Source organism: Mesoplodon densirostris, chromosome 2, assembly GCF_025265405.1.
Source record: "Mesoplodon densirostris isolate mMesDen1 chromosome 2, mMesDen1 primary haplotype, whole genome shotgun sequence".
Lineage (NCBI taxonomy): Eukaryota > Metazoa > Chordata > Mammalia > Artiodactyla > Ziphiidae > Mesoplodon > Mesoplodon densirostris.
Genome location: NC_082662.1, coordinates 18,945,513 through 18,967,804, shown reverse-complemented (window position 1 = coordinate 18,967,804; position 22,292 = coordinate 18,945,513). Strand labels below are relative to the sequence as shown.

At 43.4% G+C, this 22,292-nt stretch overlaps 1 protein-coding gene and 1 pseudogene across 2 annotated transcripts in view; one reads left to right on the top strand and one right to left on the bottom strand.

The window, feature by feature from the left end:
• LUZP1 (leucine zipper protein 1) overlaps window positions 1–22,292 on the top strand; it is an 85,505-nt gene that overhangs the window by 40,487 nt on the left and 22,726 nt on the right. The window contains exons 2-3 of one of the 2 annotated variants that reach the window (XM_060089128.1): window positions 14,438–14,502; window positions 15,810–15,915. The gene's annotated coding sequence lies outside the window, so the exon portion shown is untranslated. The remainder of the gene's footprint in view (window positions 1–14,437; window positions 14,503–15,809; window positions 15,916–22,292) is intronic. The other variant, XM_060089129.1, reaches the window with a different exon arrangement.
• Window positions 12,789–13,095, bottom strand: LOC132502576 (large ribosomal subunit protein eL43-like; annotated as a pseudogene).

The following is a 22,292-nucleotide window of genomic DNA, read 5'->3' as shown; positions in this document are numbered from 1 at the left end:
AATTACTGGCTGCCCAAGTAATCACTTATTCTGACTTCTATTTCCATTGATTAGCTTTGTCTATTCTTGAGTTTCATATAAGTAGAATCAGATAGCATGTGCTCTTTTTGGGTCTGGATTTTTTTGCTCAGTATCATATCTGGGTATTCATCCATGTTGCATTCATTCATCTAGTATGTAATAGCTCATTGTTTGGATGTACCACAATTATTTATTTATTCTACTGTTACGGGACTTTTGGGACAGTTTTGGCTATATGACAAAGCTGCCATGAACATTCTTAGTCTTGTACATGTCTTTTTGGTAGACAGGCACTCATTTCTGTTGGATATATACCTAGGAATAGGATTGCTGGATCATATGCTCAGCTTTGGTAGATGCTGATAAAGAGTTTTATAGTTGTACCTAGGTGTCAGCATTAAAAAAAGTATTTTTTATTATGAAAATTTCACACATTCGCAAAGCTGGAGAGGCTAATACAGTGAACCTGTATGTATCTATCTAGATTCAATAATTTTCAAGATTTTGCTACATTTGCTTCATTCCTTTTTTTTTCATTTGTTGAAGAACTTTAAAGCAAATCCCAGATATCATGTAATTTTACCCCACATACTTTAATATGCATCTTTAAATATGGACATTTTCTCACATAACCGTGCCATTATGAAATTTAATGATGTTAACAAATCCTTAATATCTAAGTCCTAGATCATAATCAAATTCCCTTGATTGTCTCAAAAATGTCTTTGCAGTTAGTTTCTTAGAATAAGGATCCACCCAGAGTCCACACATTAAGTTATGTTTCTTAAGTTTCTTTACATCTAGAGTGGTCCCTCTTCCCCTGCTCCCCCATCCCCTGCCTTTTTCGAATCATTGACCTCTTACAGAAATTGAGTCAGTTATCAGACAGTAGTGATAGTTTTGAAAGGTCCCCAGGTTTTTCTAATATTTAGCCAGAGTTGAAAACCCCTCAGATAGAGTGTTATCTCAGGACTATTCATAAAGAGAGGGTGAAGTGTAGGGGGTAGAATATAGATATTGGGTGGGTGATTGAAGTTATCACGACAGATTAGAGCGTGGACATCTTACACAATAGAAGTGGGATGTGGCAGTAGCAATGGTCATGTACCTCAAGGAAGAGTGTGGGAACTAGTTACTGAGTTCGCATTTGCCTATCCTCGTTTCACTTTATTGTGTGAACCTTCTTGTTTAGTAGGAACTTCAAAGATTGATTCTCTAACCTAAGAATCAGAGACTCTGACAAGAAAAAGCAGATATGATTTCTTCCCTGTTGCAGTTCTTTTCTTGTGGAACTGTAGACCATGAGATTTTCTTTTTTAATTAGCTGAACAAAACTGGAAACAAGAAAATAGGTCATTCATACCAATTGAGATACTTGAGGCATAATGAAAGAAAACTGGAAGGGATTAAAAAATTAAGTTTGTACACAGCATAGGGAGGAAATGTTAAAATACCTATACTGGCCAAAGGCTGGTGTGTCCTAAGGGTGGCACGATAAAGTACAACAGGTGATGGTTTCCGACACGAGGAAGCCCTAGGGTGGTTCCTCCTACTTTGTGCCAAGTACCTCCTAGCAATTAGCCATCGTATCACTCGATTCTCTTCACCTACTAGGGCCAAATTGTCCAAGTAATCTTATTTTAACTAACTTATCAGATGTGGGTGGTCACTGGCATGGATTGAAATGGTATATTCAGTTCAGGAAACCTAGGGAAGGTCAGAGCATAGGATTTGAGGTGTTGTGGGATCGTAGATCGTTGGAACTTAGAAGGACCCTTGGGTTCTTGGATTTTACCCATCCCTCCCCGCAAGAAGGCTTTTTGTTATAGAGAATATCAAATTTAAATGAAAGGAAACTTCATAATGAACTCCCATGTACCCATGCACAATTGCAGCAGTTATAAGCTATGGCTGATGTTTCATCTATACCCTTATTCACTTAACCCCATCCTGTATTATTATTATTTTTTTTAATTAATTAATTTATTTATTTTTGGCTGTGTTGGGTCTTCGTTTCTGTGCAAGGGCTTTCTCTAGTTGCGGCGAGCGGGGGGCACTCTTCATCGCGATGCATGGGCCTCTCACTATCGCGGCCTCTCTTGTTGCGGAGCACAGGCTCCAGATGTGCAGGCTCAGTAGTTGTGGCTCACGGGCCCAGCCGCTCCGCGGCATGTGGGATCTTCCCAGACCAGGGCTCGAACCTGTGTCCCCTGCATTGGCAGGCAGATTCTCAACCACTGTGCCACCAGGAAAGCCCTCCTGTATTATTTTGAAGCAAATTCCAGACGTATCATCTGTAAGCATTTCGGTATGTATCTTTAAGAGTTAACAGTTTTTTAAGTTTAAAAAAACCCACAGCATCACATCAAAAATTTCACAAGAGGGACTTGCCTGGTGGTCCAGTGGTTAAGAATCTGTCTTCCAATGCAAGGGACACGGGTTTGATCCCTGTTCGGGGAACTAAGATCCCACATGCTGTGGGGCAGCTAAACCTGTGCGCTCTGGAATCCGCATGCCACAACTAGAGAGAAGCCCGCCTACTGTAACAAAGAGCCCGCGTGCAGCAACAAAAGATCCCGCGTGCCGCAGCGAAGGTCTCGTGTGCCACAACTAAGACCCAATGCAGCCAAATAAATAAATGAATAAATAAATATTAAAAAAAATTTAGCAAGAATTCTTTAATGTCATCAGATATCTAGTCATTCAAATTCCAGTTGTTTTATCAATGTAATGATTCTGTTTTGTTTTTTACAGTTTGTTTGAATCTGGTCCATACATTGTGATTGATTGATATGTCTTTTAAGAATCTTTTAATACATAGGGTCTCTCCATCCACCCACCCTGCTTTTTTTAATATACAGGGTATCTTATTTATATGTTGCCGCATAACAAAATTTAGCAGCATAAAACAATATACATTTATTATATCACAGTTTCTGTGGGTTAGGAGCCTGGGCAGGGCTTAGCTGGGTCCCCCTTTTCAGAGTCTCGCACAAGGCTGCAATCAGGGTGTCAGCCAGGGCTGCAATCACCTCCAGTGTGCCTGGGGAAGGACCAGCTTCAGAGTTCTCTCAGTGGTCATTGGTAAGATTCAGTTCCTCCAGGACATGGGAGTGAGGCCCTCAGTTCCTTGCCGGTTGGTGGGTGGAGGCCACCTTCAGTTCCTTGCCACACGGACCTCTCCAGCATAGCAGCTAGCTTCATCAAAGCAAGCAAGAGGTGGCGAGAGCAAGAGAGAGGCAACAAGAAAAAATTCAGTCTTTTATACCTAATCTCAGAAGTGACATCTCATAACTCTTGCCATATTCTCTTCATTAGAAGTAAGTCATTAGGTCCAGCCCACACTCAAGGGAGGAGCCCCCATAGAACATGGATACTAGGAGGTGGACATCACTGGGAACCGTTTTAGAAGATCCCCCCCACCCCACCCCGCCACACTCCCTGAGATGAGCTTAGAGTCCAGGTCTGCTAGCTGTCAACATATTTGCCTTTTAACCACATTACTGATGTCACTGGGGAAAAAAGAGCCTTTAACTCCTGCATTCCATTTGCCTCTATCCGTGTAATAACTGTTATACAGTTTCCTATGACAGTCTGATAAATGTTATGTTTATATATGTCAGTAACCAGAGGCAGTTGTTAAAAATCGTAGGTAGGAGAGGTTGATTGGCTCTGAGTTTTTTTTTTACCTTGATCAAGGAATGAACCAGTCACCAGTCCTTAAAAAATATAGACTATGTGTTTCACATTTTCCCAGGCCTATGGAGCTACAAAAGGAATATAAAAGGATAAGAAGATAGTCTATAGTTATTGTGTGGTATGGACAATAAGTGCAAAAAATGAGAAATAAGCAATAGATCAATTCAGCCAATACTTTTTGTGTACTTTCTATGTACAAAGCTCCATGTTAAGTGCTGTGGGGAATATAAAACTCATTTAAGACAACCTTCTGCTCTCTCCTTAGGAGATGATATAAGATAAAGCTATAATGCAAAGTAGAGTGGAAATTGCTCAAGTAGGGAGACAAAGTGCTTTGAGAGTATAGGATAGAGAGGCTTAGAATGTCCAAGCCAAAAGGGCCCTTAGAGATCATCAGGTGTCATGGTCTTTACCATTTTGGGGACATGGAGCCATTTAGCCAGAGAAGTTCAAGAAACCTTTCTAAGATAAGGGAATCAAGTGGAATTAGAATATAAGTTTATCAGCTGCCAGGGACAGAGGGACTTGGGTTGGAAATAGGTAGCCTTGGGACATAGAATAGAGTACTCCAGAGCTGGGGACTTTTTCAGTCAAACTTACACCTAAACTGGCCAAAGGCAGACTCTGTAATTTCTTTGTATATCTATAATATAACAATAACCATGTTTTATAGTGTGCAGAGTACTTTCACGTACCTTATTTCATTTGATCCTTTCAGTCTTGTAGTGAAGACAGATTGTTATTTTTGTCTTACAAATGAGGAAACTTTGAGTAAGAGTTTCTCTGAGTAAGAGAATTAGAATAATCCTACAAGGGTCCAGAACTAATAAATTGGAGAGTCAAGACTAGAACTCAGGATTCCATTGCCCTTTGTACAGCCCAGTATGTGTGTGAGTATAAGTGCTGTTTTGCTTTTTTTAATACTGAAGACATTGACTTGAGACTTGTTGGCAAGCATGCCTTACTAAAAGAGCATATGATACAGAGACACAGCCTTAGCTGCAAAGAAGGAACCTGGAGGGGACCCAGGAGAACCTGGCAGGGAGCCTGCCTGTTTCTGGAATCCTCCCTGCCCTTTCAGATATTGCTTGGTTACACCTCTGGCCCCACCCATCCACCTCTCTTAGTACTTCTTTAAAACTCTTTCGGTTGGAACTGGGCAAGTTAATTTCTCAAGGTTCCTCTCCTCTTTCTGGTACAACATAGACAGAGGGAAAAAAGAAACTAAAGAAACTTGTGCAGAGGATGTAAGGCTTAATCAGAATGGTAATGAGAAGAGAATTGAATTAACATTTATAGGATGTGTTTTATGCTAGGCCTTATGTGCTCAGGCACTGAATGTATATTTTCATATAGCCCTTACAACACCCCCATGAAGTTTAGATATTATAATCTCTATATCCACTTGAAAACACTGAGATTGTGAAGTTTAGTCACCTAACCTGATATGTGACTGAATTATAGTGGGAACGCAGATTCTCTCACTCCCAAGACCGTTGCCATTATAGTGTGTTGCCTGGGAAGCAGGCAGGGTGGACAGGGAGTGTGGAATGGAGACAAAGGGAAGTGCTCTAGGGGCTATAAAATGGAAAAAAAGCTTCTTGTTGGGGTAGAAATAACAGTGATCCCCAAATATGCCTTGAAGTTAAAATGGCAGCAGAAAACCTTTTAAACTCAGGCCCTTTAGTAAGAAAGCCCAGTGTTCTGTCTTGACAGCACCAAGTGAAAGACTATAGAAGGGTGTTTTTATCTTCCATTGTATGTAGTAAGGGAGATGAGATGTACATGTAAACAAAAACTTCTAGATACTCTGGGCATTTAGGAATCAGTCCAAGGGAAATGGCATCCTAAGTTGGGTGTGAGGGTGTGAAACCTTCGGGTGACTTGCAGCTTGTGAGTGCAGCAGTACTCGATGAGTGCCCCCATTAAACAGAAACAGGACAGCTCTGCTTCCTCAGCCCTGCATTCTCTGTAATCCATCACCTTCACTTTCAAACAGCCCAACTTTTCTAAAAAGCTGTATATACTCACTGCCTCACTCTGCTCACTCAGCCTGCTCTAGTCTGGCTTTTGCCCTGATCATTTCACTGCAACACCTCTTGCTAAGGTAACTAATGTCCTCCATGAAGCTGAATTCAACAGATATTTTTCATCTTTAATTTTCTCAGTGAAGTTAACACTGTTGGCCGCCCTTTCTTTCTCGAAACACTCTCTTCTCTTGGCTCCAGTGACATAACACTCTCTTGTTCCTCCTCATCGTTCTCTGTTGTTTGTGCAGGCTCTTCCTCTACTCTTCAGCTATTAAATGTCCTTCTCTCCCTGGCTCTCCCCTCTCCTCTAGTGGACACTCTCCCTGGGTGATCTCATCCACCCCATTGGCTTTAGTAGCCACACCTCTGTGCACATGACTCATAAATGCATGTCTCCAGCCTAAGTCACTCCCCTGTGCTGTAGACTCATCTATTTATGGTCAGTCAGGCACTGATCTAGGCCCTGGGGATATAGTGATGAGCTAGGCAGGGAGTGGGGAGGAAGAGACAAGCAATAAACAAATGGACAAACTGTCAGATAAGGTTGAGTGCAAAGGTGAGCATAAGCCAGGGTGATATGTTAGAGGGTGAGAGCTACTTTATATCGGCTGGTCAAGTCTTTATAGAGGTGGTAAAATGTAAGCTGACTCTTCAGTGAACAAAAGGAGCCAGCTGTACAGAGGGAAAAGGGAACAGTGCAAAGGCCCTAAGGCAAGAATGAACAGTGTGTGTGCAAGGAACAGGAAGTGAGGAGGGGACCTGGTGGGAAATGAGGCCAGAGAAGTAGATAGGGGTTAGATCATGTAGGGCCTTGTAGGCTATGGTGAGGATTTAGGATTATTCTAAGCGAATGGGAAGGCCATTAGAGATTTTTTTTTTTTTTTCTGCAGTATGCGGGCCTCTCACTGTTGTGGCCTCTCCCGTTGCGGAGCACAGGCTCCGGACGCGCAAGCTCAGCGGCCACGGCTCACGGGCCCAGCAAGCTCAGCGGCCACGGCTCACGGGCCCAGCCGCTCCGCGGCATGTGGGATCTTCCCGGACCGGGGCACGAACCCGTGTCCCCGGCATCGGCAGGCGGACTCTCAACCACTGCGCCACGAGGGAAGCCCAGAGATTTTGTTGTTTTTAAGCAGGATAGAGTCTTGTTCTGATTAAATTTTTAGAAATTAATTCGCCATTATTTGGAGAATGGGGACAGTTGGTAGTAGGGAGGCTTAAGGAGAGGCTATTGTAACTGGTAGGGTGAGAGTCCAGGAGCTTGGACTAGGGCGCTTAATAGCAGTGTAGAGGGCAGAGGGACAGATTCAGGAAAATTTGGACTTAGAGTTGATAGGACTTGCTGATGGATTTGCATGTGGGGTGTGAGGGAAAGAAGAATCCAGGATGATTCCAGGTGTTTGGCCTGGACAGTTGGGTGAATGGTGTGGCTGTGGACTGAGATGGGAGAAGATTTGAAGAGGAATGGGTTTGGGGAGAGAAGAGTAAAAGGTGAAGGCCATCAAGCATATGAGAATATATGGATTTGTGATGTCGATTAGACATCTGAGTAGAGATGTTAGGTAGCTTGTTGGATATCCTTTTGGAGTTCAGGGGGGTCAGTTCTGGAGGTAAAAGCTTTGGAAGTCATTGATATTAAGTCATGGGACTGGATGAGATTACCCAAAAAAAGGAAGGGTGCAGATAAAGAAAAGAGGTCCAGGACTGTCCCTTGTCAAGCAGAGGAGAAGGAGCCAGCAGAAATGAATAAGGGAGAGCCAGGGGAGGAGTGGGAAGAAGATCAGGAAAGCGTGTTATCCTGGAACCAAGGAAGAAAGTGTTTTGACGGAGAAAGAGTGTTTATTTGTGTTAATGCTATTTAGAGGTCAAAGAGGCGACCTTAGAATTTGGCGATATTGAGGCCTTTGACCCTGATGAACAGTTCTAGTGGAATGTTGAGGATAGAAGCCTGGTTGGAGTGAACTGAGAGAATGAGAGGGGAGGAAATAGAGTGTAGACAACTCTTCCAGAGGTATTGCTTTGAAGAGAAGCAGAGACATTGGGGCTGGAGCAGCTGGAGGAAGTGAGCTCAAAAGAGAGTTTATTTCAGTTTTTTTTTGGTCTTGTTTTTTAACATGGGTAATTCTAGAATCTTGCTTCTCAAATGTGGCCTCTGGATCTAATCTGTCCGGGATCTACATGTGGTAGTACCGTGTACGATTTGTACATAGCTTACTTCACACATGACTCACTATTTGGGTTCACCAACTTACTGGTCTACCATTTGAGAAGTCCACTGATCATATGCTTGGATGTTGCAGCAATGTCACCTTGCTACACAAATGTCTATATGCTTACTCTCAATATCTGTACCTATAATGGTAACAGTTTGTGAGCCAGTGCCAGTTTGTGGACCACACTTAAGAGCAGTGCTATTCTCAAGCATGTTTGTATGCTGATGGGTATGAGTCTGTAAAGAGAAAAATGATGATGTAAGAGAGAGTGGAGATAACTGCATATGAAGATACGAGGGGAGGGCTTCCCTGGTGGCACAGTGTTTGAGAATCCGCCTGCTGATGCAGGGGACACGGGTTCGTGCCCCGGTCCGGGAAGATCCCACATGCTGCGGAACGGCTGGGACCGTGAGCCATGGCTGCTGAGCCTGCGCGTCCGGAGCCTGTGCTCTGCAACGGGAGAGGCCACAACAGTGAGAGGCCTGCAAAAAAGAAAAAAAAAAAGATAAGAGGGAATTGGATCCATAGTAGATATGAAAGGTTGTACTTTATATACTAACAAAGAGTCTTCGCTGTAGCAGTAGGGAAAGCAGAGTGCTCGTGTGTTGTTAGATTCGGAGTGGAAGATGACGGTTTGATGTTGCTTCTTGGTGGCAAAGTCATTAGCTGATGGGAGCTGGAGGCTTACTGAAAGGGAAAAAGATGTGAAAGAGTCATTTTGGGGGAATAGAAAAGTGAACCTACTAAGGGGAATGTAGTGGGATTGCTGGCAGCATTGAGGGGGCCCGTTTGAAATTTGTGGTGGTAAATTTAAAATGATACCAGTCAACGTAGTTATATTTTCTCTAGAGATACAACTTAGTTTATAACTTTGCTGCTTTGGTGTAGGCCTGGAGAGGTTGTTAGTTTGGTTTAACAAGGATTGACGTTTTACTAGTTGAATATGAAGAAGTGAATTAAATTGTTTGCAAGGGACTGATTATGAGGGAAGTGAGGACACCAAGCGGGGGCAGGGAATTCGTTAAATTACTTAACCTTATAGTAGTATCTGTTCAGTACTGATAATAGTATCTGTTTCACAGAGTTGTTACAAGGATTAAATTCATTCATATAAATTACCTAGAACAGTGCCTGGTACATAGTAAGTGCCCTGTGTGCACGCAGTATTGTTAGCTATTATCTCTCCTGGACCACAGAACTAGCCTCCTTCCTGATCTCTTGGCATCATCCTTACCTCCTTCCATCTGTTGTCCATACTAAAGCCAAAGTGATCTTTTTGAAATGTACACACGTTACATCTTTTTAACACTTAAATGACTTAACTTATTTGGGTTGTTTAATAATAATTTGGGCTCCAAAGGCTTGCATGGTATGGCCCTCTCCAGTCTCATCTCTTGTGTCTGTTGGTTCTCCCTTCTTTGGTTATACAGATTTACTTTAGTTCTTCAAGCTCACTGTACTCCCTCTTCTACTTGGAACGTTCTTACTGAGAACTGGAGCCTTGCTAGACCTCCCCCAGTGGGTCACTTTCTATTAATTGTACTTCATAGATTTTATATTTAATATGATTCTTCAGTCAGTGCTTTTCTGTTGTACTATACAAAATGCCTCGAAGGCAGTCTGTTTCTACTCACTGTTTTATCCCCAGTGCTTGTTCCAGAGCTTGATGCACTGTCAGTCAATATTAGAATGAATGAATGAATGAATGAATGAAAAAATGAACAAACTACCCATCGACCTCATGTAGGTTTGTGATGTTTGGACTGTGGATCAGGACTGACTTTTTTGAGGGTGAGATCCGAGAGATGATTCCTTAGAGAGGAGGTATAATGGAGAGGAGAAAGCAAAATTTGGGGCAGAAATATGTAGGTGAGAATCCACTTATCCGTTATCACTTATCAGCTATGTGACCTCGAACCTTTAATTTTTCCTCATTTATAAACTAAACATGATAGTATTTTCCTGATAGGTTACCATGAAGATTAAATTAGGTAATAAAAGCCCTCTGGTTCCTTTCTCCTTAGGGTGATTTCTGTGACTTGCTATTTAACTACATTTGCCATTACTTGCTGTAATCCTTGTGGCCCCTTGATACCCTAATTATAGACTTCTAGAGGTTAAAGGCAGCCAGCATGTTCTTCTGATTCAGCTAACTTTGTTAAAGCAGGTGAATAACCACCAATTTCAGGCATGAGGTTCTGTTGCTAAACCCCACAAACATGGGCTAATTGCAAGGAAACCTGGTCTCAATTATAACCTACTAGTTAGGAAAGGAAACAGCAGAGCCAGGTGGCCTCCTTGAGGACCTGCAAATATTTACACAGATATGCTGATCACAAATGAGTCTTATCAATTTTTTTTTTTTTTTTTTTTTTGTGGTACGCAGGCCTCTCACTGCCGTGGCCTCTCCCGTTGCGGAGCACGGGCTCCGGACGCGCAGGCTCAGCGGCCATGGCTCACGGGCCCAGCCGCTCCGTGGCATGTGGGATCCTCCCGGACCGGGGCACGAACCTGTGTCCCCTGCATCGGCAGGCAGACTCTCAACCACTGCGCCACGAGGGAAGCCCTTATCAATTGTTTATTAATACTAAGTTCTTTAGTCCTTTCTTTCCAATTGCAATCTTGTTTATATTTTTGGGTCTGTGTTGGGTAAGGCTTCTTTAGTGAGGTGAAGAAACCCTGAAGCTCAGAGATGGGATTATTGGATGCCAGTTCTGCCTCTGTTTCTAGCTTTCCTAAAAGGGTCACAAGTCTCTCAGTCTGTTTGCTCATCTGTCATATGGGGGATAAGAGTATCTTCTTCTCATCTTAAGAGGTACATGGGTAAAAAGTTATCCTGGGTCTTCCCTGGTGGCTCAGTGGTTGAGAGTCCGCCTGCCGATGCAGGGGACGCGGATTCGTGCCCCAGTCCAGGAGGATCCCACATGCCGTGGAGCGGCTGGGCCCGTGAGCCGTGGCTGCTGAGCCTGCGCGTCTGGAGCCTGTGCTCCGCAACGGGAGAGGCCACAACAGTGAGAGGCCCGCGTACTGCAAAAAAAAAAAAAAAAAAAAAAAAAATTATCCTGGGAGAATTAGAAAAAGAGAGACATTATTTTAGTAGCCCTCCAGCATAGATAAGTGTTGAAACCTCTATTATTAACACAATTTAAGAATTAATGACAGGACTTTAGAAAAGAGCACTTGCACTGGATTCTCTTCCCTGTGGGCAGGTGTGTGGGTGGGGAGGAGGGGCATGAGAAAAAGGCAGGGTTTACAGAAATGGACGTGTCTTTTGCCACTGAACTCCAACATGGTAACCTGAGTGTGGGACGCTGCTCAGTGGTGGTGCCAGGTTAGCTGCTTTCGCCAATCCAGGTGGCACTAGGTTGACTCTCGCCAAGCTGCTGGTACTCTTCAGCTGCAGACCACCGACTGGTCCCACCCCGTCCTGCTAGCAGCCTGTTTACCAGGTTGGATTTTTGTTGAAGAGACCACATAGGGCAGAAAAAAATGTTAAAATCCCTCCTGGCTTTTTTCTCCAACAATCCTGAGAACGCTACCTCAGTAATTATAGGGGAAACATGACGATCTCCTTCCTTCTCAGTACACACAGTGGGGCACTAGATTTGACTCTTAGGACTTTGGATATTGTGGTTATCTCAGGTGTACATATTTATCCTGCCCTCTCATTTTCTACCTTTATACTTTCTTCTTTGCTTATATTTGAAAGAGTTAATTAGTAGATGAGGGGTGGCCTGGTCCAAAAGAATTACAGGTAATGGTTTCTCTGTGATCCCTAGTCATTCTGGTTCTCTCTGATACCTATTTTTCTGATCACAGAAAGTAATCATTGCGTACACTTAGGTGAAAGGCCTGAGGGTGGTTTTTCTAGAGACTGCGGATGACCCAGTTATTTCAGTTTGATCTAGAAGTTTCATTGACTCTTTTCTCTGTCATCTCCATTCCGTTCTTAAGCCTGCCCATTCAGAGAATTTTTAAATTTCAGATCCTGCATTTCTGTTCTAAAATTTCCACTTAAATTTTTTTCAATTTCTCTGCTTTTAATAGATGTTATAATAGCTGCTTTAATATCCTTGTCTGATAATTCCAACATCTGGGTCATCTTAGATTTGCCCTCTCTTGATTGTCTTTTCTCTTGCAAAGGGGTTTAGTTTTTTTAGTTCTTTATGTAATTTGGGATTGTGTCCTGGACATGGATGCATGTGGATGTTATGTTGTGGAGACTCTGGTTTCTGTTGATGTTTTTGTTTTAGCAGATAGTTAAGTTGGTTAGACTCAAAATTGCACGTTCTGTCTCACCTGTGGTGGGTGGCAGTTCAAATCTCGGTCCAGTTCTTTTGTCCTTAGCTGAGGTCCTTGGACTGTGCCCCGTGCGGACATGGTTCAGGGGTCAGCAGGAGATTGGGCAGAGTGTCACACAGAACCTAGGCTCTCCATCTCAGGCTCTCTTCTTCCTTCTTACTGTCTGTGGCTTCTCTGGTCTCTCTGTCTTCTGGACAGAAAGCCTAGGCTTTCATTTTTAATTGGAACTTCAGCTGGACAACCCTCAGGTCAAAGCTCCAAAAATGGGGAATTCTTCCCCTGCCAGTCCCTTCTTCCAGTTTTTAACTTTTCTAAAATCTGCCAGCCATTGTTCTCTTCAGATAGGTGTTTTTTCTATTTTATTTAGAGTGTTTAGTTGTTTATCTGTGGGAGGAGTGTACTGGAAGCAGAACTACCCACTAGCATTTTTATCTTATTATCAAAGTGTTTTGGGAACAAAAGTGATACACATTTAAGAGAGTGTTTTGTTTTGTTTCTTTTGGTTACATAAATTAACCCATTTAGGCTAGCAGTGTTTCAAATGGTGGTGCTTCTGCTGGTCCTTCAATTCCTTCACTCTTCTGATGGCAGACTTTACTGTGGCGGCAGAAATGGTGTTGTAGGTCCAGGCACCACCAGCTACTGTTTTCATTCAGGAGCCACAGTACCAAATGCCCACAGCTCGTCTCTTCATCTTGGCTTTGCCACAGAAGGAGCAAGTGTACTTGGCATGCTGGCTGATTTCAATTTTCTTCACCATTTTCCTGAGGGAGGCTCCATTAATGGGTCCCATATTTACCCACGATTCTGACCTTCTTGGTGCATTTAGCCATGTCGCCGCAACCTAGGTCAGAGCCCAGAGAGTAAGAGAGCTTTAATCTTCAATCAAATGAGGATGGACTGATGCATTTCCTTAAAGTGGCTTGTGAACTATCTCAGGTGGACTCGACCGGGTTCACTTCAACCAGCTTTGCAGCCTTGGGCCAGTCTCTCCTCCTTGCTGGGACTCATTTGCTCCTCTGGAAGATGAGGCAGTTGGGCTCTCCCATGATCTGTAAGGTCCTGTTACCTCTTCTTCTAGACAGAGAGCACGGGCACACAGAGCCCGCACTAGCACCGCCAACAGTAACAGCCAGAAGCTGCAGAGGAGATGCCTGGGGAGGTGCTGTGGCTGGATCCGCTGGGGTGAAAGGCTCTGAAGGGGCAGCACTACAGCGTTTGAGGGCGTTTACAGTCTCCTTTGTTTCTGGGGACAGAGGACCAGTGCACTGAGGACGCAAGAAGTAAAGGACATTCAGAAGCAAAGGAAAGAAATCACTTGCCCTTAGAAGTAAGGAAAGGCTGTGTGATAGTTGAAAACAAATCAGGATCATCTGGAGTTCCTGTTTGTTTGATTTTTGGCCATGTGTTCTCTCCTGTTTTGAAGAGAATAGGCTCCTGGGCTTTCTTACTTTGCCAGCACATTTGGCAGTAGGTGGAGGGAGCAGCAGCGTTCAGTAGAGGTGCTGCTGCCGCTGTTAGGAGTTTAGAATGTTTATGTAGGAAAGGTTCTAGGCTATGCAAAGGAAGGTGTGTGTGTGTGTGTAAGGTGGGTGGAGGGGCAGGACAGAAGGTCTGTGGGCCAGTCTTGATGCTGTTTGAATAGCAAACATACTTAATCTGTGTAGACTGATTGTTTTTCTGAAGTGTGTGATGGGGGGAGAGAGAGCTAAAGCTTCTGCCACGCCCACCCAAGCCACCCCTCGGGTGCTGTCCCTGGTACAGATCCTTTTTTCTACTCCTTTTCTAGCTGTTTTCATTGCTTGTCAATAATTCTTCTCTCTTAGGTCTTAACTGGCTTGAGACTTCAAGCCCTCGTCTTTTTTAAAGCCAGTTTTAAAAAGCTATCATTTTATTACTTCTTCATCTTAATTCTAGCCTTCTAGCTCCCTAGGAGGATGGAGGTAGGGGTAGATTCTGTATCTGTGTGTATGTTACGTGGTTGGTGGTGGAGGTGCGGAAATTGGATTAAAGGGACCAACAGCCTGGGAAGGAGGTCACAGGGTAGTCTGTGGGATATGTAAGAGAGGGATGGGCAGTTGTGATGCAAGGAGGGGGATAGTGTGAGTATAAGACGATGTACAAAAGCTTTCGTTTTGCCACTAGCTTAGAAGCCGTTTTTCTGTTCTTCCTCAGGACTGGGATGGACAGAAGTTTGACCCAGATCTTCCACCTTCATTTACTCTTCTCCAGTGTTAGGGGTAAGGTTCAATGGGTTAGGAGGCTTTTCAGCCTTCCTGGATTACAAAACCAGGGGTAAAGTTTGCAGATAGGCTCTGTTTTTGTTCTAATTGATATGGAGTAGTTCAGGGCTGTTTTTTTTTTTTTTTTTTTTTTTTTTTCTTTTTGCGGTATGTGGGCCTCTCACTGTTGTGGCCTCTCCTGTTGCGGAGCACAGGCTCCGGATGCGCAGGCCCAGCGGCCATGGCTCACGGGCCCAGCCGCTCCGCGGCATATGGGATCCTCCCAGACCGGGGCACGAACCCGTATCCCCTGCATCGGCAGGCGGACTCTTAACCACTGCGCCACCAGGGAGGCCCTTCAGGGCTGTTTTGAGGACCAAGTCTAGAAGGCACCCCAGTGAGAGTCAGCATGATGGCTTGGCTTTTTGTAGTTGGACAGACTTGGGTTTAAACCCTGACTCACAAGCTGTGAGACCTTGGACAAGTCACTTGACTTGTTGAAATTTAGATTCTTCATCTATAAGGGGGTAATATTATTGTGTTATTGTCTGGTGTAAAACATAAAACATATTGCCCAGGGTGTGGTGGATACTTCACAGATGTTTGGTTTTTTTTTTTTTTTTTTTTTTTTTTCTTTTTGCGGTATGTGGGCCTCTCACTGCTGTGGCCTCTCCCGTTGCGGAGCACAGGCTCCGGATGCGCAGGCCCAGCGGCCATGGCTCACGGGCCCAGCCGCTCCGCGGCACATGGGATCCTCCCAGACCGGGGCACGAACCCGCATCCCCTGCATCGGCAGGCGGACTCTTAACCACTGCGCCACCAGGGAGGCCCAGATGTTTGGTTTTATTATTTTTTTCCTTGTGCATATTCCAGAACATCTTATTTTTAGTAGAATTCCCAGCTTTAGCCCTAAGCAATTGTGTGACTCACCCTTTCCAAGCTTTAGTTTCCTTCCTTAAAATGAGGACATTTAACTAGTTGATTTCTGAGATCCTTCCTGAATGTAAGCTGTCATACAAATTTTTAGACTGTTGGGGAATGTATATATATAGGTCTGTTAATTTCAGGAATGACAATGTAGTCTATCCTGGGACCATATCATCCAGTAGGAAAGGGTAAGTCTCCTAGAGCCAAACTCCCTCTCTCCCCTGAGGAGAGAGATAGACAGCTTCCTTCAGAGTCAGGATCTGCACCCAGATTCTCCCTTATCTCTTTCTGACACTGCAGTGTATGTGAAGGTCTTTGGGATAGGCCTTTGGGTCAGCCCAGTCTTGGTGCAATTCATGTTTTACCTATCTTTTCCCTTCTGTTTATATTCTCTCCAGGTCAAGAGGCAACTGCCATTAAAAGATAGTGAGTGACTGTTGCCAAGACAACAAGCATCAGGGGAGCAGCCAGAAGCATTGACAGAAAGCTTAAATTACCTAAATGGTGAGTATGTTGTACAGTGTTGTAGAGCCACACTGACAGGATTGGGTGGTTTCTGAAGTCTCTACAATTTTACCACCATTACAAGAGAGGGAGGAAAGTCAGTATTCGTTGATGACCTATTCTGAACCAAATACTGTGTTAAGTACCTCACATGTTTTCTCATTTAATCCACCCAGCCAACCTTCAGAAATAGGCCTAGCTACCATTTACTGAACCCTTACTATATGCTAGGCATAGTCCTGTTTGACAGGCATTATCTCCCTTAATATTTACACCAGCACTGTGAGGTAAGTGCTGTTATTTTCACCATAAGGAAGTGAGCTTAGAGAGGTTAAATGACTTCTCCAAGTTCATACAAGTAGTAGATGGTAGGACTAGATTTTAAACCTGGGTTATTTTCATTGCACTGTAATGTTTCTCTTTTGTGAAAGTTACTTTTTGGTTGAGGCAGTGACTGACAACTAGTTCCCTTTCCTAGCCCTTTCCGGATTGTGTATGCCAGTATCTTATTGGTGTTGTTGACTGAGGCAGTGGAGAGAACTAATGAAATAGAAGAAACTGGAGCAGTGAGTGGCCAGAGGACCTAGTGGTCTTGGTCACCAGCGGTAGCTGTATAACAGTTAGAACAAGGTTCTCTGGGAAGGAAGAGCAATGGGGCAACCAGAGAATGAGTCTGGGAAATGGGTTCTAGGCGTAGGAGTGATTGAACATAGGAAAGGAATCTTAGCAAGACCTCTCACTCTCATGGGAACCCCTCCTGGAAACAGGCATAGTTTGGGACAGGCTCTTCTTGAGGGAGTGGGAAACTTCGAGGCAAATTCTTGCCCTGTTCATTAGTTCAGGATTCTTGTTCTGTTCCTTTCCCTGGAGCATTTTTCCTACCCCAGGGAACTGGGTAGGTAATGAAATTCATTTTTGGTTGGGTGGAGTGGCAGCCAGTATTCATTTGTTCATTGATCTTTCTGAGGGTACTTTAGTCTCTCTTTATTGGAGCACCAATGTTTTTTCAATATACTTGGTCAGTTTGGGAGGGGGCAGTAATCATTTTCATCACCAAAATTTATTACACATACCTCTTATACATAGAGTGTTTTGCTATATACTGGGACTTATGTTCTGATGGTACCACTTACCACGTGCCTAGCACGGTTCTTGGAGCTAAGTGTCCAGCCTTAAACAAAACAGGAAAAAATCCTTGTTCTCAAGGATAATATTCTAATGGGTAGAAATATTTTTAAAAATGCATAGCTAGATATAAATAAATAAGTAGATAAATAAACAACACCCATAGGTGATAGTTGCTCAGAAGAACAACAGCAGGGTAAGGTGGTAATAGGAAGTGGTGGGGAGCTGAGAGATTGTTACTTTATGTAAGGTCATCAGGGAAGGCCTCTGATGAGGTGATATTTTAAGCCAAGATCTGAAAGAAGTGAGGAACACACCCAGGGAGATACCTGGGAGAGAAGCATCCCAGGCAGAGGGAACAGCAAATGTAAAAGCCCTGAGGTATGAGTGTGACTTGTTCTGTCCAAGGACCAACAGGGCCGCCAGGGTGCTGGAGTGGAGTAATCGGGAAAGAGCAGTAGGGGGTGAGAGCAGAGAAGTAATGGGACTCAGATCACCTAGGGCCTGAGAGCGGGGGTAAGACCTTTGGAGTGGATTTTATTTATTTTAAAAAATATTTTTTTATTTATTTGTTTGTTTGCTGCATTGTGTCTCAGTTCCAGCACACAGGGTCTTTCGTTGCTGTGCGCAGGCTCTTCGTTGCAGTGCGCGGGCTTCTCTCCAGTTGTGGCACATGGGCTTCTCTCTCGTTGTGGCACGCTGGCTCCAGAGCTCATGGGCTCTGTAGTTGTGGTGTGTGGGCTTAGTTGCCCTGCGACATGTGGGCTCTTAATTCCCTGACCAGGGATCGAACCAGCATCCCCTGCATTGCAAGATGGATTCTTAATCACTGGACCACCAGGGAAGTCCCTGGAGTGCGTTTTATTCTGAGCGAGATGGGAGCCACTGGGGAGGGGACAGCAGAGGAGAGACAGGATTTGACTTACGTTTTAAAAGGCTTTACTCTGTTTGCTCTTGGGGAATAGACTGTGGAAGGTGGGGAAAAGTGGGCATCGGCGGAAGCAGGGAGACCAGGTAGGAAGCTTTTGCCTTCTGTCAGTAGTTGGGGCAGGGATGATGGTGGCTCAGACTAGGGTGGCAGTGCTGTGTAGCCAGAAAGGAATGGTTTCTGGACATATTTTTTTTGAAGGCAGAGTCAAATTCTAATTCTCTCTGATGTTTGATTTATCTGGAGTTAACCTCTAGGTCACATGGGCTTGAGGGTATCATTGGAAACTTGACAGTGATCTCTGGTAAAATTCTAAACCTGATTGAGCAAAGGATAAGAACACAGGGATGACCGTAGAAGTCACTAAGAGTAACTCAAGCTAACTGATAATTTTTTTTTCTTTAAGTTCTGCCATGATTTTACTTAAACTGTAAAATCAGTACAAGTTTGTTATTGAAATATTAGAAAATAAAGGAAAAAAATCATACCATCCAGGGGTAATTACTATATATATAGCACTTTGATGTATATTAGGGCAATTCATTTTTGAAAAGGTTCCTAGGCTGGGGGATCAGGAATATGCTACAAAGGTAATATGTCTTAGTGCTAAAATTAGATAACATTTTCTCATGTGATCCCAAGACAAAGAAAATTTGGGGCTGGCTTGCATGCAAGTGATATACAAGTACTGATTAATGGATTGATGCTTATCTAGAGGGGTTGTTTTTAGTGGCATTCTGGAGGGCTGTTCTTGGTTATATTTTGTTTAACAATTTGAAAATCAATTTGGATGAAGATACAGAAGAGACATGCCTGTTAGATTAATAAATAGTGAGTGAATGCTTATAAACTGGAAGGTGTAGAAAATATTTAGACAATTGAAACTATTGATTGAAACTAACTTTCAAGTTGAAATGAAAAAAAAGGTAAATAATGTAAGCTTAAGATGGACCAATCAACCAAAAATATTAAATGAAAAATTTCAGAAATAAACAATTTATAAGTTTTGAATTGCATGCTCTTCTGAGTAGCGTGATGAAATCTTGCTCCGTCCTTTTGTCCAGTTGACCCTTGAACAACGTGGGTTTGAACTGTGCGGGTCCATTTATATGCAGATGTTTTTCAATGGTAAGTACTACAGTACAACACGATCTGCAGTTGGTTGAATCTACGGACTCAGAACTCAGGATACAGAGGAACTGCATGTATGGAGGAACTGCCTATATGAAGGGCCAAGTGTAAGTTATACATGGATTTTGAGTGCTCGGAAGGTCGTTGCCCCTAACCCTCACATTGTTCAAGGGTTAACTGTCTAGGAGAAAACATAATACATATAGGGTTCTGTACTGTGTGTGGTTTCAGGCATCCACCAGGGGTCTTGAAACATATCCCCCGTGGGTAAGGGGGGATACTCTATCTAGAGGTTTTAGGGCTGTGCACTTTTTGTTGGGGGAGAGCCTGTTTGAAGAGGCTTCAGAAAACTGCAGTGACAGATGATCACCATCAGAATGGTGCAGGGGAGGCTTGGAAGGAAGAGGAAAAGGGAGAAAGGGGGAATTCTAAACTTGGTCCTCAGACACGACCACCTCAGCCTCTGCACTTGCTGTGAGATTTCAAGGGCTTCTCTGTTGCACTCAACCATATCAGTTACCTGCTCTCCTCCTCCCCCTGTGCCTGTCATGTCAGTACTGCTGAGTTACTTAAAGTTCCCCAAATGCAGCATTGTTTTGTTTGCCTGCCCTCCCTTCCTTCCTCCCTGTAAACAATTACTTTATACCCTTTATGTACCACTGTGCCAAGTGCTGGAGACACAGCAGTAAAAAACAGCTGCAAATACAAAAAAACATGTTTTTGATCTCATAGATCTTACAATCTAGTAAAAAGAGTCACACGGTAAATAAATTCTCAAGCAGTTAAGTGGTAAAATGTGCTAAGAAGAAACAAGTAGAATATCTTAGCTTAGAGCTGTCCGAAGATGAAATGAGCTCCCTTGGGAGGAAATGAGTACCCTTCCTGTCATTGAATAGGAGCTGAATGACTACTTGCTAGATAATTTCTTCATTGAATGGGAAGTTGGATCAGATGATCTCTAAATCCTTTCCAACCTGGAGAATCTCTACATACTAGTTGGGCTCCCAACCCTGAGGTTTGCATATCTAAAATACATGAATTTGTGATTCTGGGAAAAATCATTTAAGTCCAGAAATAAAATGGAAACAAGAAGTGCTGGTGAGATGTGGACAGCTGAAGGTTTTAAGACAGGTAACTAGAGATTGTCAGGAGGAAGCTGCTTTAAAATAGTTTTCCCATTTTCCTTTAGATCAGGACTGGCAAACTGTGGTCCACAGGCCCACTGCCTATTTTTGTAAATAAAGTTTAGTTGAAACACAGCCATGTCACTTGCTTATGTATTGTGTGTGGCTGCTTCACACTACAATGGCAGAGTTGAGTAGTTGGGACAGAGACCTTAGGCCTTACAAAGCCTAAAATATTTGCTATCAAACTAAGTTGTATACTTATATGGATACTATCAAACTTGACAGAAGAAGTTTGCTGATTCCCTACTTTAAATGACTGTTGGGAACAGGAAGTGAATCATGGCAGCTGTGTTGGGGGAAAGGGCAGGGCAAGTTTGATTCTGTACTATTTCAGACCTTCCTGGCCCACTAGGACAGGAAAAAGAGCCAGCCTCCAAAATGTTGGATAGGGCCACTTGGAACTGGGTTCAAGACCTTTGGCAGAAAGGAGGTCTGAATGAGAGACAGTCAGTGATGTATCTTTCTAGTATGAGTTGGAACTGAGTTAGACACTGGTGTGTGTGTTGGGCGGGGGGAGGAAGTTGGCATTAAAGAAAGGACTACTCGTCCCTTTCTTCACTTTCCCATGATTTCTGAGGCTTAATATAAACAATTTCCTTCCCAGACCCCACTCTTGGGTACAATTAATCACTTCTTCTGAGCTTCTAGTGTATATACATCAGGTGGTGAAATGTACTAAGTGAAAAGAAGCAGGGTAAGAGGACAGAGCAGAAGAGTGGGTGCTATGTTTTGTGAGATGGTCAGGGAGGCCTCTTTTTTAATATATATATATAATTTTTATTTCTCACTTATACCTCAATAAAGCTTTTATAAAACATATATAATAAAAATATTAGGAAATAAATCCAGCAACATATATAAACATAATAACACATAATCAAGTTTGGTTTATCCTGTGAATGCAAGGTTGGTTTAACATTTCAAAAAATCACTTTAATTCACAATATTAATTGAATAAAGGAGAAAATCAACGTGATCATTTAAGTTGATGCAAAAGAAAACCATTGGATAAAATTCCACACCCTACATGATTAAAAAGAAAAGAAAAATCAGCTAACTAGAAATGAAAAGGTACGTCCTCAATCTGATGAATGACATTTACCAGAAAACCTCTAGTAAACTTTATAAGTAACACTGAAATACTGAATCCTTCCCCCACCCAAGGTCAATAGCAAAGCAGTATGTCCACTCTCATCATTTTACTTCAACATTGTATTTGGGGAAAATAAGTGTCTCACAATTTAGAAAGGAAAAGGCTAAATAGTCATTATTTGCAGAAGACATACCATATATGTAGAAAATCTCAAGGAATCTGCAACAGTTACTAGAAATGATAAGTGATTTTAGCAATGTCACCTAATATAGTTAATGTTTTTTTTTTCAGGTGCACATATTTATTTATTTTTAAAATAAATGTGTTTGTTTATTTGTTTTTATTTATTTATTTTTGGCTGCATTGGGTCTTCGTTGCTGCGCATGGGCTTTCTCTAGTTGCAGTGAGCGGGGGCTACTCTTCTTTGTGGTGCATGGGCTTCTCATTGTGGTGGCTTCTCTTGTTGTGGAGCACGGGCTCTAGGTGCACGGGCTTCAGTAGTTGTGGCATTGGGGCTCAGTAGTTGTGGCTTGTGGGCTGTAGAGCGCAGGCTCAGTAGTTGTGGCGCACGGGCCTATTTCCTCCGCGGCATGTGGGATCCTCCCGGACCAGGGCTCAAACTCATGTCCCCTGCATTGGCAGGCAGATTCTTAACCATTGCGCCACCAGGGAAGTCAGAGAGGCCTCTTTATTCTTTTTTTTTTTTTTTGCGGTATGCGGGCTTCTCACTGCTGCGGCCTCTCCCATTGCGGAGCACAGGCTCCGGACGCGCAGGCTCAGTGGCCATGGCTCACGGGCCCAGCTGCTCCGCGGCACGCGGGATCCTCCTGGACCGGGGCATGAACCCGTGTCCCCTGCACTGGCAGGAGGACTATCAACCACTGCGCCACCAGGGAAGCCCCTCTTTATTCTT